Here is a 17,010-nt window from a genome sequence, read left to right on the forward strand (position 1 = left end):
GACTGTGTGGATCACAATAAACTGTGGAAAATTCTGAAAGAGATGAGAATACCAGATCACCTGACCTGCCTCTTGAGAAACCTATATGCAGGTCAGGAAGCAACAGTTAGAACTGGACATGGAACAGCAGACTGGTTCCAAATAGGAAAAGGATTACGTCAAGGCTGTATATTGTCACTCTGCTTATTTAACTCCTATGCAGAGTACATCATGAGAAACGCTGGGCTGGAAGAAGCACAAGCTGGAATCAAGAATGCTGGGAGAAATATCAATAACCTCATATGCATATGACACCACCCTTATGGCAGAAAGTGAAGAGGAACTCAAAAGCCTCTTGATGAAAGTGAAAGTGGAGAGTGAAAAAGTTGGCTTAAAGCTCAACATTCAGAAAACGAAGATCATGGCATCTGGTCCCATCACTTCATGGGAAATAGATGGGGAAACAGTGGAAACAGTGTCCGACTTTATTTTTTTGGGCTCCAAAATCACTGCAGATGGTGATTGCAGCCACGAAATAAAAAGACGCTTAGTCCTCGAAAGAAAAGTTATGACCAACCTAGATAGCATATTCAAAAGCAGAGACATTACTTTGCCAACAAAGGTTTGTCTAGTCAAGGCTATGGTTTTTCCAGTGGTCATGTATGGATGTGAGTGTTGTTGGACCATGAAGAAGGCTGAGCACCAAAGAATTGATGCTTTTGAACTGTGGTGTTGGAGAAGACTCTTAAGAGTCCCTTGGACTGCAAGGAGATCCAACCAGTCCATTCTAAAGGAGATCAGCCCTGGGATTTCTTTGGAAGGACTGATATTAAAGCTGAAACTCCAGTACTTTGGCCACCTCATGTGAAGAGTTGACTCATTGGAAAAGACTCTGATGCTGGGAGGGATTGGGGGCAGGAGGAGAAGGGGATGACAGAGGATGAGATGGCTGGATGGCATCACTGACTCGATGGACGTGAGTCTCAGTGAACTCGGGGAGCTGGTGATGAACAGGGAGGCCTGGCGTGCTACGATTCATGGGGTTGCAAAGAGTTGGACACGACTGAGCGACTGAACTGAACTGAACTGAACTGATGTAGGAGGATATATGGTTTTCAGAAATTGAGAACTAAAGCCTATAGCTGCAACAAAGTTTCTCTACTCCACATTTAAATTTTGGGGTACCCATCAGCTGTCAGGCTATCCACTTTCCTACAAGGATGGCTAAGAAATGCCTGTTTATCAGAGGTAGGCCCTTTCAGCCTGGCTCTGCCCCTTTGAGTTCATGAGTTCGTGTAAAACAAAGGCTGAAAGTGAGCTGATTATACCTTTTGCAGAGAGTGATTCTTCATGCAGGGAAAGTATCACTTTTTTTTTCCCCCCTGGCCATGCAGTGTGGCTTACTGGATCTTATTTCAGCAACCGGGGATTGAACCCAGGCCCTAGGCAGTGAAAGTGCTGCGTCCTAACCACTGGACCACCAAAGAAGTCCCAGAGAAGATATTTCTTTCATTCTCTTTTCTATGGGAGTTGAAAGGTATCCAATTGGTTGCTGTCTCTCAAGGCAAGGGAAGGGACTCACAGAGTTTGGGCAAGTCTATTAGACTGGTAAAATGACCTCCAGTGTCCTGTAGAATCTCTGCCAGGCAGCTAAGCTTGCTGATCTGCCCTGATATTGCTGAAATCAGGCACAGGGCTCTGAGATGCTTGGCATCCTGGTGTGGTGCCTTAAGTTCTCGGTCCCCAGGGTTAAGGAGAATGGACTTATCCATATCTTTAGGCTCCTGAGTTGTGGGTTATAGTGGTATATGGGCCTTGGCTTACAAGTTTGCTGGGGTCTGCTATAGTTAGGAGCAAAAGCTCGTGTGCCAAAAGATTGCTGCTTAAACCAAACACAAAATAAGCAGAGGAATAGCCTTGCCATAGGCAGCACATAGCAAAATACCTTTCTTTCTCCCTTTTTCCTATAGTATCAATGATAATCTCAATGAAAGGGTCAGGGATCGAAGACTAGGGTAGTTCTTGTTTAAAATATTCTCACTTACTGTGTTTAAAGAATTTCCCCTAATTGTGAGTTAAGTATTTTAAATGAGCAGAATAGAGTGTTAACGATAAAAATGGAACTGCTTTAAAAAGTGCATGTTAAAATTTTTGAAAAAGAGTCAGATTCGTATGTCATAATGAAACTCATTGCCCAGAGAAAAGGGGAACTCAAGACAGCATTTTGGTTACAATTATTGGCAAAAATAAAGTTGTTTTATATTTATACCACACTAATTGATATTGCTCAGTTTCAGTAGTTCAGAGTTCTGCTCAGTGAGTCCTGCAGGAGATGGATAGCCACAACAACTGGTGCTATTTGGAATCTTTCACCCTTGGGTGTGAGTTTTAATGATTGACTCTGGGAAAATAGGATATATTTCACTAAGAATTACACATTATCTTATCACATTAAAAATACGCTAGATAAAAACATGAAGGTCAGGCATCCTACTTGATAGTGACACACTGAGAGTTTTCTTTTTGTTGCTACGTGTAAGAAAAGATGCCATTAATCAAAACTTTCCTTCAGGAGTGTATTGAAAGCATTAGGCAGCAGAGGAAAACATACAAAAGATAAAAAGATTGGAAAGGAAGATACAAAACTGTCATTATTCATAGATGACATGATAATATATTATTTCAGTAATAGTTTAGCAAGTTTCCTGAATACTAATTAATGGATAAAAATAATGGACTTTTCTATACATTAGTAATTATAGATAGAGAATGATACCATTTAAATAGCTTTAAAAATACCAAATGGGAATTCCAAATTCCTGTAAGATTATGGTATTTAACTACCTAAATCTGAACTTGTCTCTGTATCTTCTAAAAATATTTAAGGTTAAAAACAGGAAGAAAAGATGCACTCTTAATTCACACCTATGGCATAATTAGGAGAAAGAGAAATCTACAAACTGACTTGAACTTGTAACTGGGAAAATCAATATTTAAAACCATCAGAGTCACCTCTAGATCCCAATCTAGGACACAGTCAAGTAGAGGATATGTAGGAACAGGAGGGGAGGCAGGTGTTAGGAGGAGTGAAGCACAGATCAAATCACTCTCTGAACAAAGGATTCCACTCAGTGTGAATCCTGAAAATCCATGTGAATCCTAGTGTAGGAGGGTACCAGTTACTAGGGAATCAAAAGGAAGAGGCTTGAAAGTTTATGCGACCAGCAGTGACCAACATGAGATGGCATCTATTCTGGGGAATTGGAGGCAGTTTGGAAGGAAGAAGTTTTTCTTTGAAGGCTGATTGGTGAAGGAAATTAAGGGAACAAGCAAGATATAAACATTACTTAAATAAGAATATTACTAAGTTTGAAACATCTGCCAAAGGTACATCTATTGAGAAAGCTCAATTTTTCAATACAGACTAAAAACTAAGAAGCCATTAATCCACCTAAAACCTTCACTTCAATCTCTTCCCATGGAGAAACACCTGTTATTTATGGTTCAGGAAAGTCCAGAACATTTAAAACTGAACAGAAAATGACAGGCAACACCTACCCAAAGCTAATTTTAGAGGGAAATTAGAAGTGAAAGATCAAAGTTTTTCACACTGTAAAAACATTTCTTACCTCCCACACCACTAGAAGAGCAACTAGGAAGTAGAGGACAACTGAACCGCATTTCAACATTCATTAAATACCATTAAACAAGTATTTTTACATGTGAAAGAACACTTTGAATCAGAAATTAAAAAACCTAGAATGGAGAAGAACAACAGCATAAAAGGAGAAGAAAATCAAAAAAGAGGAAGATGTGAGAAAAAGTTGATCAAATAACCTCAGGGGAAACTGTTGAGAAAAATATTTTTAATAATCATCTCAGAGACAAAGACAAAATTATAGCCTACTCAAGGGACAATGGTTAGACTGAAAATATGAAGGTGAGGCATGGCCACAGCCAAGTTTTTTTTTTTCTAACTTGCTTCAGTCATGTCTGACTCTGTGCGACCCCATAGATGGCAGCCCACCAGGCTCCCCCGTCCCTGGGATTCTCCAGGCAAGAACACTGGAGTGGGTTGCCATTTCCTTCTCCAATGCATGAAAGTGAAAAGTGAAAGTGAAGTCGCTCAGTCGTGTCTGACTCAGCGACCCCATGGACTTCAGCTTACCAGGCTCCTCCACCCATGGGATTTTCCAGGCAAGAGTACTGGAGTGGGGTGCCATTGCCTTCTCCATAGCCAAGTGTAGGAAAACCAAATAAGAAAAGTAAATGAATGAGAAAAGATTCAATGTAGAATACAGGCAAAGAGAGTCCAACATACAAGTGATTGTGGTCTCCAAGGAAGTACAAATAAAGTAATAGAACTAATATTTAAAACTGTAATTCAGTAAAAGAAATTGTGGATATTTAAAACTACACTTACATTTATTTGGTGGAAGGGCCTACTGTGTACCTGGAAATCTGACCATAAATGTCACCTCTGAGACATGTCCTAGTTTAACTTTTAGACTTAAGGAAAATTCTTGAGATAGGCAAAAAGATCATCTGGTATTCTCTTCCAGAGTACACATGTTGAAGGGCTAAAACCATCATTCCTCAGATGTCATTGTGGCTAAGGTTTTGAATAAGATTTAATTTCCACCAATAAGATGCACACATGAAACTGTGAATTTAGAACTGAGCTAAGTGGAGAGAGATGCAGTGGTAGACAGATATCTGCTTTTCTGGCATTGTTCTAGCATGAGAGTCAGCAGTTCTGGCAGCAGCTTCTAGCCATCCAGGTTGTGATCCCAGTGGTGTAATGTTAGAACCAGCTGTTGGCACCATGACTTGAAAATTTTGCACTTCTCTGACAATCGTGAAGAGAGCAATTTCCCTGGTGGGCCAATTCTGGGGTGTTCTGGAAGTCAACTTCGGAGCACAAGAACACTTAGTCCTCTGAACTAAGACCTCTTCATTCTTAGAATAGTTGGAAAAAAACTTAAAAAACTGAATCCTAACTGGTAAAATATCCTATGGGAGAAAATATCTTAAGGAAAATACCTTGAAAAGTTGATGTGATATGTGTGTGTATATTGCTGATTCACTTCACTGCACAGCAGAAACACATATAAATAAATCATACTCCAATAAAAACAAAAAAAATAGTTGATGGTATTCTCTTGAAGTTCCTAAGCCATAGAATTCATTATAGAATACCCTGAACTATTAGACTACCAATATTTGCAGCCTTCAATACGCCAAGTAACCTGGCTATTCATCCTCCAGTCTCCACTGAAATGGTCATTAGAGAATCAAGCCCGAATCAATCATTCCCTTACTATCTTGCTCCTACCTCTTGTCTTGTGTTCACTACTTTCCAGTGATTACAGCAGCTACTACCATATCAATCACAGCAAGCCACCTCTATTAATTCTGCAACCTGCATTACAGAGGGATTGTCTAGGCTTTTTTAGGAAATGTTAGGACCAGACTCTGGCCTGTCATCTTGGCTAAGGCTAAGACAAATAGGGCTAGCTCTTCCCATAAAGTTCCCTGTTATGGGGCTTTGGGGACTGGCAGAGGGGCTTAAAGCTTTGCTTTCAAGTGAACACTGTTCCTAGCTCTGCTGTTACTGTTTCCTAGGGATGGCGAGTTCTTAGAACATTGTTGGAGAAAAAGAGGATTGTATTCCCTTATAAAAGTTAAATAGTCTATCTAGGCTAGGACCTAACAGAGACCTGGAGTTTGATCATAGAAGAACAATTGCCTAGGCCAAACCTAGAAAATGAAAGGATAATTTAGGTTGGTCCCAAGGCAATGGAAATCAGAGGGTAAAGGCAAAGACAGTGGTGGGTTGTCTGTCATGCACTTGTCACAGCAAGGTTGTGAACTTACTTAGGAATGAAAGGGTAAAACTCTTCCAAAGGAGCATGTGTGTTGGCATAATAAGGCATGCTTATTTTTGTCTCTTGCCTTTGTGCTTACTGCAAAGTCTTCCCAACAGTTTTATGCAGCTGGTCTCGCTCCTATCTGAGGTAGTATTGGTTAATTATCAAGAACATGAATGCTGCCATGAACATTCCTCCAAATCCCCATTTTACCCTTTAACATATCTGTGACCTAGGGCTTTCCAGGTGGCACAGTGTTAAAGAATCTGTCTGCAATGTAGGAGACATAGGAGAGTCGGGTTCAATTCCTGAGTTGGGAAGATCCCCTGGAGGAGGAAATGGCAACCCACTCCAGTATCCTTGCCTGAAAAATCCCTTGGACAGAGGAGCCTGTTGGGCTACATTGTGTGGGGTTGCACAGAGTTGGACACGACTGAATTCTGATATTTCAGAATTCAATATAGATACAAATGTATTTCATTTATTTGTCAAAATAGCTACAGTTGTTAGAATGCCTGAGGAGAGGTTTATGGAGGGCAGTGGGATTTTTGGGTGCATGGAGGAGACAGACCTCATGGCAGGCAGCAATGGGGCTTCTCAGTCCTGGGAAGAGAAATTGTGGGAAGATGGGAATAAATAACTCTTGCAGTTAAAGAAATGATGGAGAATACACTTACTATGCAGAACAAAGTAGGTCTTCTTTGGTAGCAAAGAGGAGGTCAGGATAATAGGGCCACTGTGGACAGCTTTAATCCCTTTGTCTTCTATTTAATCTATTTAACCTCCTTTGGTCACTACAGCCTAGTAAGTCACATTGAAAACTTAACTTTACTGGCCCAGGCCAAATAGCCTAGGGGAGTCTTTGTTTCTGTAATTGAAAAGCAATATAAGAACCAAAAGTTTTCAGGATGAGCTATCATCTACATCCACAAAATTCAATACTCCACTAGAAGTGAAAGATGCACTCGATTATTAAATGTCCACTTTATTTAGAGAAACATGCTTAGGACAAGGCTAAACAGCAAGCTTGCAAATTTTTATTTGCTGAATCAGTGAACAGGCTGATGATAACTCTATTCTTTATGGTAATTGATTCACAATGGTTGTTTTTTTTCCTGGGTATGTGATGAGGAAAGGAAGACGAACAAACATTTTCTCTCTCTCTACAATGCTTAAATCAACTTTCTAGTATTTTAAATGTTTGGACTCTTAAGAAGCCAATGCATTACATAACTGAATGAAGTGGGATTTCAAATGGCTGCACTCATTTCTACCCCCAGGTCAGCTAGCTTATCTCACTGAGGTAAGAGAAACCTATACCTTACTACTCAAAACCTCTCAGTGTCCTTTTCAGCTGAGTCCCACCAAAAAAAGAAACAACAACAACAACAACAAAACCACATTGCATAGGCAGGGACCATGGCTTATGCCACTTATTTTTTCAGGTATATTTCATATCTATATCAGACCAGTTCTCTGACTCCTTTGTATCCAGCAGTCATTGTGCTAATTTTTATGCAACTGATTTAAAAATGTGGTTCCAAATTTAAAGATGGCCAGAAAAAAGGAGAGGACAACTTGTTTGATAGATCTACTTCCTTTGCCATTTTAAGACTCTTATAATTATCTGTATAATGTAAACATCTGCAAATAAATTAATTGGTTTACTATAGTCTGGGCTTTAGACTGGGGCTTTCCAGGTGGCTCAGTGGTTAAGAATACACCTGCCAATGATGGAGACATGAGTTCGATCCCTGGGTTGGGAAAATTCCCTGAAAAAGGAAATGGCAACCCATTCCAGTATTCTTGCCTGAAAGATCTCATGGACAGAGGAACCTGGTGGGCTACAGTCCATAGGGTCATAAAGAATCAGGCATGACTGAGCCACTGAGCATGCACACACGCACTCAAGGAACTTAGATTGAAAATTTTCACTTCTATACAATAGAAAAATAACAGAAAGGAAAGAGAGTAGCTATTAACTTGGCCTTGTGAGAACTATCTTCTGGCTCTCAGAGGGTAAAGAATATATTGACTTAGTGAATTTTCACCTCCATTCATCCTTTGGGCAGTTAAAATTTTTGTACCCACTGTGTGCCATGCCATCATTCCCATGACTCTGAGAGGCTCCATGCAACTTCTGAAGGTGCATAACATCAGCACGTTATAGCTTACTGGCTTAAAATTTAAATCCTTGTTTCTTCTACATGCTTAGTATTGGCTGCTTTTCTTTCAAATGCTTGGAGAATTTATTTTCAACCTTTCTCTCCTGGACTCCACTGCTCCTGCCCTTTCCTGCTCCACCACTCCCCTTGAACCTTTCAATACCTCCAAATATTCTGAAATAGGTGTGACACATCAAATCTTTTTCTCTACAAAAGGGATCACTCTTCTGTTGCAGAACTTAGGACTTTATTTGTTGAGGAAAGCACCAGAATGTTCCCTGATGGAAAAAAATAAAAAAACTTAATTTTAAAATCACTTATTATCTCTTAGCCTGCAGCCACCTGATGTTTAAAACAAACAAACAAAAAAAAAAAGAAACAAAAAACCCTCTAGAGTCCAACTTTCTGTAAATGATCCTTTTAATTCACCTTTGCCAGAAAACACTTACTTTGTTTGCTGAAGGAATGCCCACGTTTTTTACCATTTAACCTCCAAACCACATCATTGATTTACCTTTTCTTCTACCTGCAGATATTTATGACTCTCCATCATTAAGAACACAGACCTTAGACTAAAAAAAAGGTTAAAGATGAATAGGCTTAACATACATACACCATGGAAGATAGCTGCTCTGTGTTGTCACTTAAATCAAGCTCTGTAAGAGTTTCTTTCTTGGTTGGCTGACAAGAGAGCAGTGAGCTATGTGAGGAGAACGCTGCACTATTTCCCTTGGGCACTTTGACCGACAATCAAGTGTGATAAGTCACAAACCATTCCAAGTACCAAGGTAAATAAAATTTATAAAAGAAAGCTCCTCTTACTTGATAAGATTAGTAGGAGACTTTTCTTAGAAGACTAATTGTATTAGAACGCCTTTAAAAAGTCTTTTTTTTGCACCTTTCTGCAAATTAAAAGTAGATATCCATTAAAAACTCTGGGAGAGGGGAAAAAATCACTTTTTTGTTTTTAGATGATAGATGTTGTATTTTGGTCTTTTATATAAAAGAACAGATTTGTCCTTTCTGGGTCTACATGAAAATCTATCTTATAGGCCCAAAGGATCACACCAGCCCCAACTATGTGCGTGCACACATGTATGCACGCACGCACGCGCACACACACACACACACACCCTGCCAGTATATATTTGCATAAATAATAACTCTATTGGGGAAAGAGTTGATGAGGATAGAAATTTTGTGTATGGGTATCTAAGGTAAGAAGGAGAACACTAGAGAGAGAAGCCTCTAGTTCTGCAAGGGTTGTGTCAGGCTAAGTCTGCCACTCTTTCTCTCTGGTTCTATTTGAAATACATCTTAGATTGGGTACAATCAGGACTGAAAGGTGATCATCCTGTCTTGGGTATCCTGTGGGTTTTCTGATTCATGCATCCCAGGACACAGCACTCTGGGCAAAGTGATAATCCCCGGATGAACAATGCAGAACATAGATGAGAGCTTGATGCCTGGTGGGGCCTGGCAGATGTTCTCCATCCACACTGGATGCCATGCTGAGGCCTGGTGGGTGAATGGCAGTGCCTGGTGAGCACAGACTATGCGAGTGCTGTGTGAGACATCTCCCAGGCACTTGCAGGAATATTCCCTAAGAGGCTGCCCAAACAGGGCACTGTATTCCCTGCCTGATTTGGATGACCTCATGAACTAGAGCAGTGGTTTCAGTTAGAGGGGACTGATGACTGCAGGGAGAGGACATGACTTGTGCAATTTTGGTGAGAACCAGTTAATCAGAGTTAATTAAGACATAAATATCTTTTTATGTAAGGTGCTTTTTCTGAAAATACTGTGGGTTTGAATTTACAGATTTAATTATAGTGTTTATGTTCCTAATCTTTAAAAACTTTGTTAAAAAAAAAATACTCCTTTAAGAATTGGGTTCCAGGCAAAAGCAGTTTACCTTAAGCAAACTTGGGACTTTGTGTCATAAAACATCCCCAAAGCCCCACTAGATGATTGGGAGAGGTGAAAACACATTAGTATGAAAACTCAAAATTCACTACCTAAAAGCCTCTGCATCCTCACAGAACCCTCCTTCTGTGGCTGGTGGGATTTGCAGTAATTTGAATGTGAGGAGGTTGAGATATTGATTTGTGTTAGTGATGAGTCTGCTTTCCTATATAATCCCCGAGTTATCTTGCTTTCTTGCCTCCACCATGTTGACTGAAACTCTCAAACCAGGCTTCTGCTTTGGTTGACCTTCTAAGCACTCCTGTTCCTTAAAGGGACAAGAGCCTTTTCTTTAACCCCACTCTCCATGCTTGGTGTTCTGGTAACTGTAGTAGTAGCTTTGACCAACTTTTGTAGAGGTCTGGATCCAGAGGAGGGAGTACTTCCCTGATCTTCCATCACTGCTATGAATTCATCCTTGGGGCCATGATGTCATTGCTAATCAGATTTGACATGGACTGTCTGTCCATGTGGTATCTCACCTTCCAAGTGACTTTCCAACCCACCCAGAATATCATTAGTGATTCTAAACTTCATGTGAGTCTTCCTTGCCCTCCCAGAGCTTCACTGATGCTTCTCAAACTGAAACATGCACACAAAACACGTGGGGATCTTGTTACAAAGCAGAGTCTGTTCATTCAGTCTAGGGTGGAGCCTATAGTTCAGCTGATGCTGCTGGTCCAGGAACCACACTTTGAGTAGCAAGGCTTTTCTTTTCTTTTTTTTTTTTTTTTAACCCAAAGTGCTTTTTCCTTAGACTTCTCCCTGTTGGACCTCAGATTCTTCCTATTTCTTTCTGACACATTTCACCAAAGTCTCTACATACTTTTTCTTGAGGTATCATGCTGCTGCTGCTGCTGCTAAGTCACTTCAGTCGTGTCTGACTCTGTGCGACCCCATAGACGGCAGCCCACCATGCTCCCCCATCCCTGGGATTCTCCAGGCAAGAACACTGGAGTGGGTTGCCATTTCCTTCTCCAATGCATGAGAGTGAAAAGTGAAAGTGAAGTCACTCAGTCGTGTCCGACCCTCAGCAACCCCATGGACTGCAGCCTTCCAGGCTCCTCCGTCCATGGGATTTTCCAGGCAAGAGTACTGGAGTGGGTGCCATTGCCTTCTCCATGCTTTCTAAATCAAAAGTACCAGACCATTTGTTGACCCAAAGTGAGGTGACCTTCTTCAAGTCAGCTGAGCAGATTCTCATTGCAAACCAGAAGTTCTCTTTTCTGCAGTATATTATTACCTTCTGTAACCTCTGAAGATAATTCAAGTTCAATAGCATTTGTCTTGTCTGCAACATTCTGGTCTATAATATAGAGTCCAAGCTACTATGAGAATGTGCCTCCAAGGTCTGCTAACAATCCCCTAGAAACATGAATCCAAGTTCACTCAAAAAGGCTAACACTTTGTCTCCACCGAACCTGAAATATAAAGTAGCATATTCTCTTTGCCATGTTGTACCTTCAGTTTCCTCTAAACTAGCATGCAAAACTGATGAAGGGCCTTCATTAGAGGGTTAAGATACTTTTGGAAAGGAATGACAACTGGCAGGGAAAATTGTTAAAATTTCTAGCAAAATCGAAATATTTCCTTGAATGGCCGTAGAAAGGTACTTAATGATAAACCTTTGCAATGATAATGGACACTCCTGCCAGCATTAACCTCACTTTCTTGATCTGAATTTTTCTCTAGGCTTCCCAAGCATCCCTCTGACATCTCTCATCCTAAAGGAAAAGATAACTTCACTCCTTTGTTTCTTTTGTATCCTTGTCCTTTATCTGTCCCTTACAATGTCTCAAAGCTTTGGGGAGTGGCATGGATTTCAGCTGGGTAGGCAGCAATTCTTTTCATTGTCTGCTTTCAAAAGCTGTTCAACTTTACTTTGCACTTCGGTATTTTCATCAGTTTGAACTACAGGTTTGAATGTTCTTTAATGGATTGCCCTTTGGGAGACTTGGAGCACAGAATATACTTAATTAAAAAGAAAAAAAAATTTTTAAATCCATGTTGAGAAAAGTGTATTTCCTCAGTGAACAAGGGCATGTGGTATCCTACACTTGAAGTTGATTGACATGTTACAGTGATCATTTGTTTTCTTTTTGTCTCTGCTAAGAGTCTGTTGAAATGACAAACAGCTAAGTCAATCTCTAATGGACCAAAAAAAGTGTCAGATTTTGACCCATTATGTAATTTTTACCCTGAGGCATGGTTTCTTTATTGGTAAATAGAAGCTCTCAGAATATCACAGAATTTCACAGAGGGATCTAAACCTACCCTTGATATGGTGCCATGGGAGAACAGATAAACCTTCATTTTGGTCCTTTGGTACACTGGGGCTCATCAGATTGCTAAATCACTCACTAACATTATGTTCTAGAATTGGTATTTTCACTCTGATTTATATCCACATGAGATGATTCATGAATTAAAGGAGATAAATCTGATGTTACCAATTGTCAAGTGTTTCATTATTAGTGGCCTGCCTTTCATCCAGTTTTTAATTGGAAAGGGCTTTACCCTTCAATCAATTATCATTGACATAATCACCATTAGAGATGCAACAAGATGTCTCTCTCTCTCTCTCTCATCTGAGAGGAATATGACATTTAGAGAGATTCTATAAATTTCTCAAGGTCGCACATGATGTGAGTAGTAATCAAGAGCTCGAATGTTCACTTCTTATTAGAGTACTTGTTCATAAACCAGTCTATACACATTTCTAAAGCCTAATGCAATTTTCAGAGTACTTCATTTTCTCTGTTATTAAAAACCTCCATTTCAGCCGGCCCTTTGGCTATAGTCTACATCTCTATAGACACCAGGCCCAGAAAGTGTGCTTAAAAACTAAAATATACTTCTGGGAAGTGAGAATATGCTCCAAACTCTGTTCGTGCTTTTCCACTTGCAAAAGAGTTAAAAGTGTTTCTTACTGTTCATTTTTTCTCACGCTTCAAATACCAAGCAGCTCAGTGTTATTATCATTCTAGTTTGGCAGTAACCATGTCAATGACTATCTCAGTCATCAGTAAGCTGATAGCATCACGGAGATGGTTTGTCCGAACAATTAAGTATGTATCATTGATGGACCACAACATCTGGTTCTTGCAACATCTCTATACCTTACTTTCTAGACTCTTAGGTTTCCTCACAATACCAGATTTTTAAAAATCCTATTATACATTATTTAAAATTTTTACTTTAAAAACCTTATATAATATTTACTACTTTCCAGGCACTGTTCTAAGAACTTTACATACTTTATCTACTTTTATAACAACCCCTACTGTAGGTAAATACTATTGTCATCTCTGTTTATAGATAAGAAAACTGAAGCCTACAAAGACTAATTGTTTAAACCTACACAGCTAGTTGGAGGAGGGCATGGCAACCCACTCTAGTATTCTTGCCTGGAGATCTTATGGACAGAGGAGTCTGATGGGCTACAGTCCATGGGGTCACAAAGAGTTGGGTACAATTGAAGCAACTTGGGACACACACAGCTAGTAAATGTTTGAATTGCCCTTGGGACCGAGTCTGATTTCTGAATCCATGCTCTTGATCACACTATTCTCTATTATGAATTACTACCCTTGCCTCAATCCTTACAGTTCTCAATTTCTTAACTTGTGGCTTGAGAGATCTTTCTTTTCCATACTTACCAGTGCTTTGAGGCTTGCTCTGCTAGATTCATCATAAAATACATCTGGATTAATGATGAAAGATGTCACCACGTCCCTTGGTTAGCCTTGTAAGTTACCAGTCAAAAACATTCAAACCTTTCAGAAGATTCTCTTTGGAAAGTTCTCATCTGTTAAGTGAAGAATTATACTTAATAGAAATAACATGCCTGAAGAACTCCAATCAACTGTCCTTTACTCTTCCAGCCCCTTTTCTGGCTAACATGGACACTGGCAGGCAATCGATATAATTGGAGATTGGACCTTAGCAAAAGTGGATTCTGAAACAGATTTGATTCATAGAGAAGGTGACTTGAATATTCATCTTGAACTACCAAAGTAGTTTAATTTCCCCCTGAGTTTCTCAAAACCGAATTGTATGGAAGCTCTTTCTTTTTAACGATTGAAGTGCTATCAACATAGTAGATAGAAGTCAAGTAATGTCGGGAGTTCTGTAGGAAAATTCTTATGTGAGATTTTTGAACTGAGAGGAACTGTGGTCCTTAGGTGTATAATAAATCAGCCCTACATATCAGGAACATGGAATATATTTCATTAAGAGTATTTTTTTTTTTTTTGTCGGGAGTCCTTTGCTTGACCTAAGGCTTTATTGTGGGAACAAGGAGAGTTCAGCTGTGTTGGAATTGAAAAGGTAACACCTGCGTTTGTTTCTCAGCATTTAGTGGGTGACAAAAAGGGCCTAAGTGCCTTGTCCTTCCTATGAGGCCAGTGGTATTTCTATTGTGAGGCCGATCCAAGAAAGACACAGGCTGTTTCACAAGGAAGCTCCCACATGCTGCTGACGGCAATATAGTTGTGACTCACTTGCCGATAACATCATACACAAAACCTAGGCTTTCAATAAAGATTAGTGATTGTCTATTTCCATTTTTGATGTATTCTTCATAAAGGGTTCAACAGGGAGTTTCTTTAAATAGCTTGTTTCCTTAATGTGCTTAAAATAAAATTTGATTTAAAAACCACTTCACAGAAACATAACTACAATAAGGGAAGTATAATTATAACTTTAGAAACAGAATAATATAACTCTTTATATAGAACATGTCAAAAGGAGATAGATGTGTTTTTGTTTCCTTTAAATCCTTGTTTGATATTCATATTACCTGATGTGTAAAGTTATCTTACATTTTTATCATGGTTTATAGTTTACATTGATTTCAGATGTGTTCCTACTGTGACTGGACCCTCACTATAATATCCCTGTGAGGTCAGTGATGGAGGAACTAATAGCTCATTTTGCAGATAGTAGAGCTTGCTACAGTTTTGAAAGGTTGGGACATGCCTCTTAAGAAACAGCTGGAACAGCAGTTTTCAGCCTTGTGAATCTGTGTAAATGGTATCTGTCCATGCTTCACTCCTGTAAGCTTCAATTCAATAGGGTGAACCTTGGGAATCTATGTGTTCAAGGCTCTTTGGGTGAATCTGAAGAACATCTAGGGTTGAAAATAACTAGGAAGATTTGAAGGACTTCAATTCAAACTTAGATCTTTGACATCAAGTCTTGTATATTCTCTTATTTACTTTGCTGCTTCCCTGAACCTAGATTCTCTCTGTTGTAGTTACTAGTTAAATTGCTAGGCACTCTTGAAAGTGTGAGTAGAAAACCACAGGAAGGCCATTTATGAAAGGGTGACGATGCCAAAGCCCATAATTCAAATCCTGCTTCTACCAATATCTTGTACAAAACTTTTACTTGAGGAACTGGTTTCTGCCTTGTGTGCATCTAAGTGCTGACAGACAGGAGAGGGTTGTCAGGGTGGGAGCCCCAGAGAGTAAAGGTGGTGGTCTGGAGCACTAGTTATACTCACCACCCCCAGCTAAGCACAGAATAAACAGGAGAAAACATGCAACTACTGGCTTCTCTCTGGTGACGTAAACAGCTGGAGCTTCTGTCTAATGACTTTATGAAGAGCTGTTCCAGGGACTGGTTTCTGCCTTTTTTGACTTAGGGTGTTGAGGCAATCAGTCATTCTCTAGAAGTCAGGGGGCTGCTGAAAACAAAAGAGAGCTGGGTGAATAGTGGCAGCTCCAGAGACTTGCCATACTACAGATTTATACCAGAGGGAGCGAGAGATGACAAGCAACTGAAAATAAAACCAGCAAATCCTCTAATTTGAAATTGACAAGCATAAGACCAGAGAAGAGGCAGCCAGAGAAAATTGAAAGGCCGAGAAAATCTCTAGCTGTACTAATTGGTAGTTTTCCCTATATGAAGTCAGTCTTTAACGACTAGGAGGGTGGCTGTTGCTTCAAATACAGGTATCTCAATTAAAAGCTACAAGGCACACAAAGAAATAGGGAAACATGGCTCAATCAAATGATCCAAATAAATCTCCAGAAACCAACTTTTAAATAAAGGGATTATATGGCTTGACAAAGATTTCAAATTAGCCATCATAAAGAGGATAAATAAGCTTAGGAATGCAGTGCATAGACAAAATGAGAATATCACAGAGATAAAAAAATTTAAAACCAGAAATTTTGGAACTGAAAAATACAATAAATAAATTAAAATATTTGCTAGAGGAGTTCAACAGAAAACTCAGTCAAGCAGCAAATGCAGAAAATAGAATGGTGGTTACCAGGAGCTTGAGGGGAGAGAAGAGCAGACATAGAGAGTTGCTGTCCTCAACAGATAGAGAGTTTGTCATGCAGGATGAAAAAGTTCTACAGATCTTTTGAGAAATAGGGTGCATATAGTTAACAATACTGTATTGTACATAAAAAATTAAGAGGGGGGAGATTTCATGTTTTGTTTTTTTAAGCACACACATACAAACAAGCTAAAAAGTGAGTGGTCATGTCTCTTTTCTTCCAGAGCTAAAATCATTTGTAATTCCAGCCTCTAAAAGTGACACCTTTTCAAATAAGACTTTCTTATTTCTCCTATCCATAAATAGTACCTCTTTTCACCTTCTGTCACCTTATCTGGCTTTATTTTTTCCCTAAGATTAATTGCAATGTGCTACTATGTTCTATGTTTATACGATCTTCAAAATATTCATTTTCCCTTTCCTCTATAAGACTATAAGGTATCTGAGAACATTCTGCCTGTTTTGATTAAATTTGTGACATAGCAAATAGTGCCAGGCACCTTTTTGAATGAATGAATCAATAAATGTTGAATGAATGAATTTTTAAATTTTAATTTTTTTTAAATTATTTTTTTTAAGTTTTATTTTATTTTATTTTATTTTTTTTTGAAGTCAATTATCAACTTAAGCTTTATTATTTTCATTCTTCCTATGCTATATATTTATGCATGCATGATGTATGTATACATGAAGATTTGTAAGTAAATATGCATTTCACCAGAGCTGGTTATAAGAGTTT

This window comes from Bison bison, unplaced genomic scaffold, assembly GCF_000754665.1.
Source record: "Bison bison bison isolate TAMUID 2011002044 unplaced genomic scaffold, Bison_UMD1.0 scf7180017864177, whole genome shotgun sequence".
Classification (NCBI taxonomy): domain Eukaryota; kingdom Metazoa; phylum Chordata; class Mammalia; order Artiodactyla; family Bovidae; genus Bison; species Bison bison.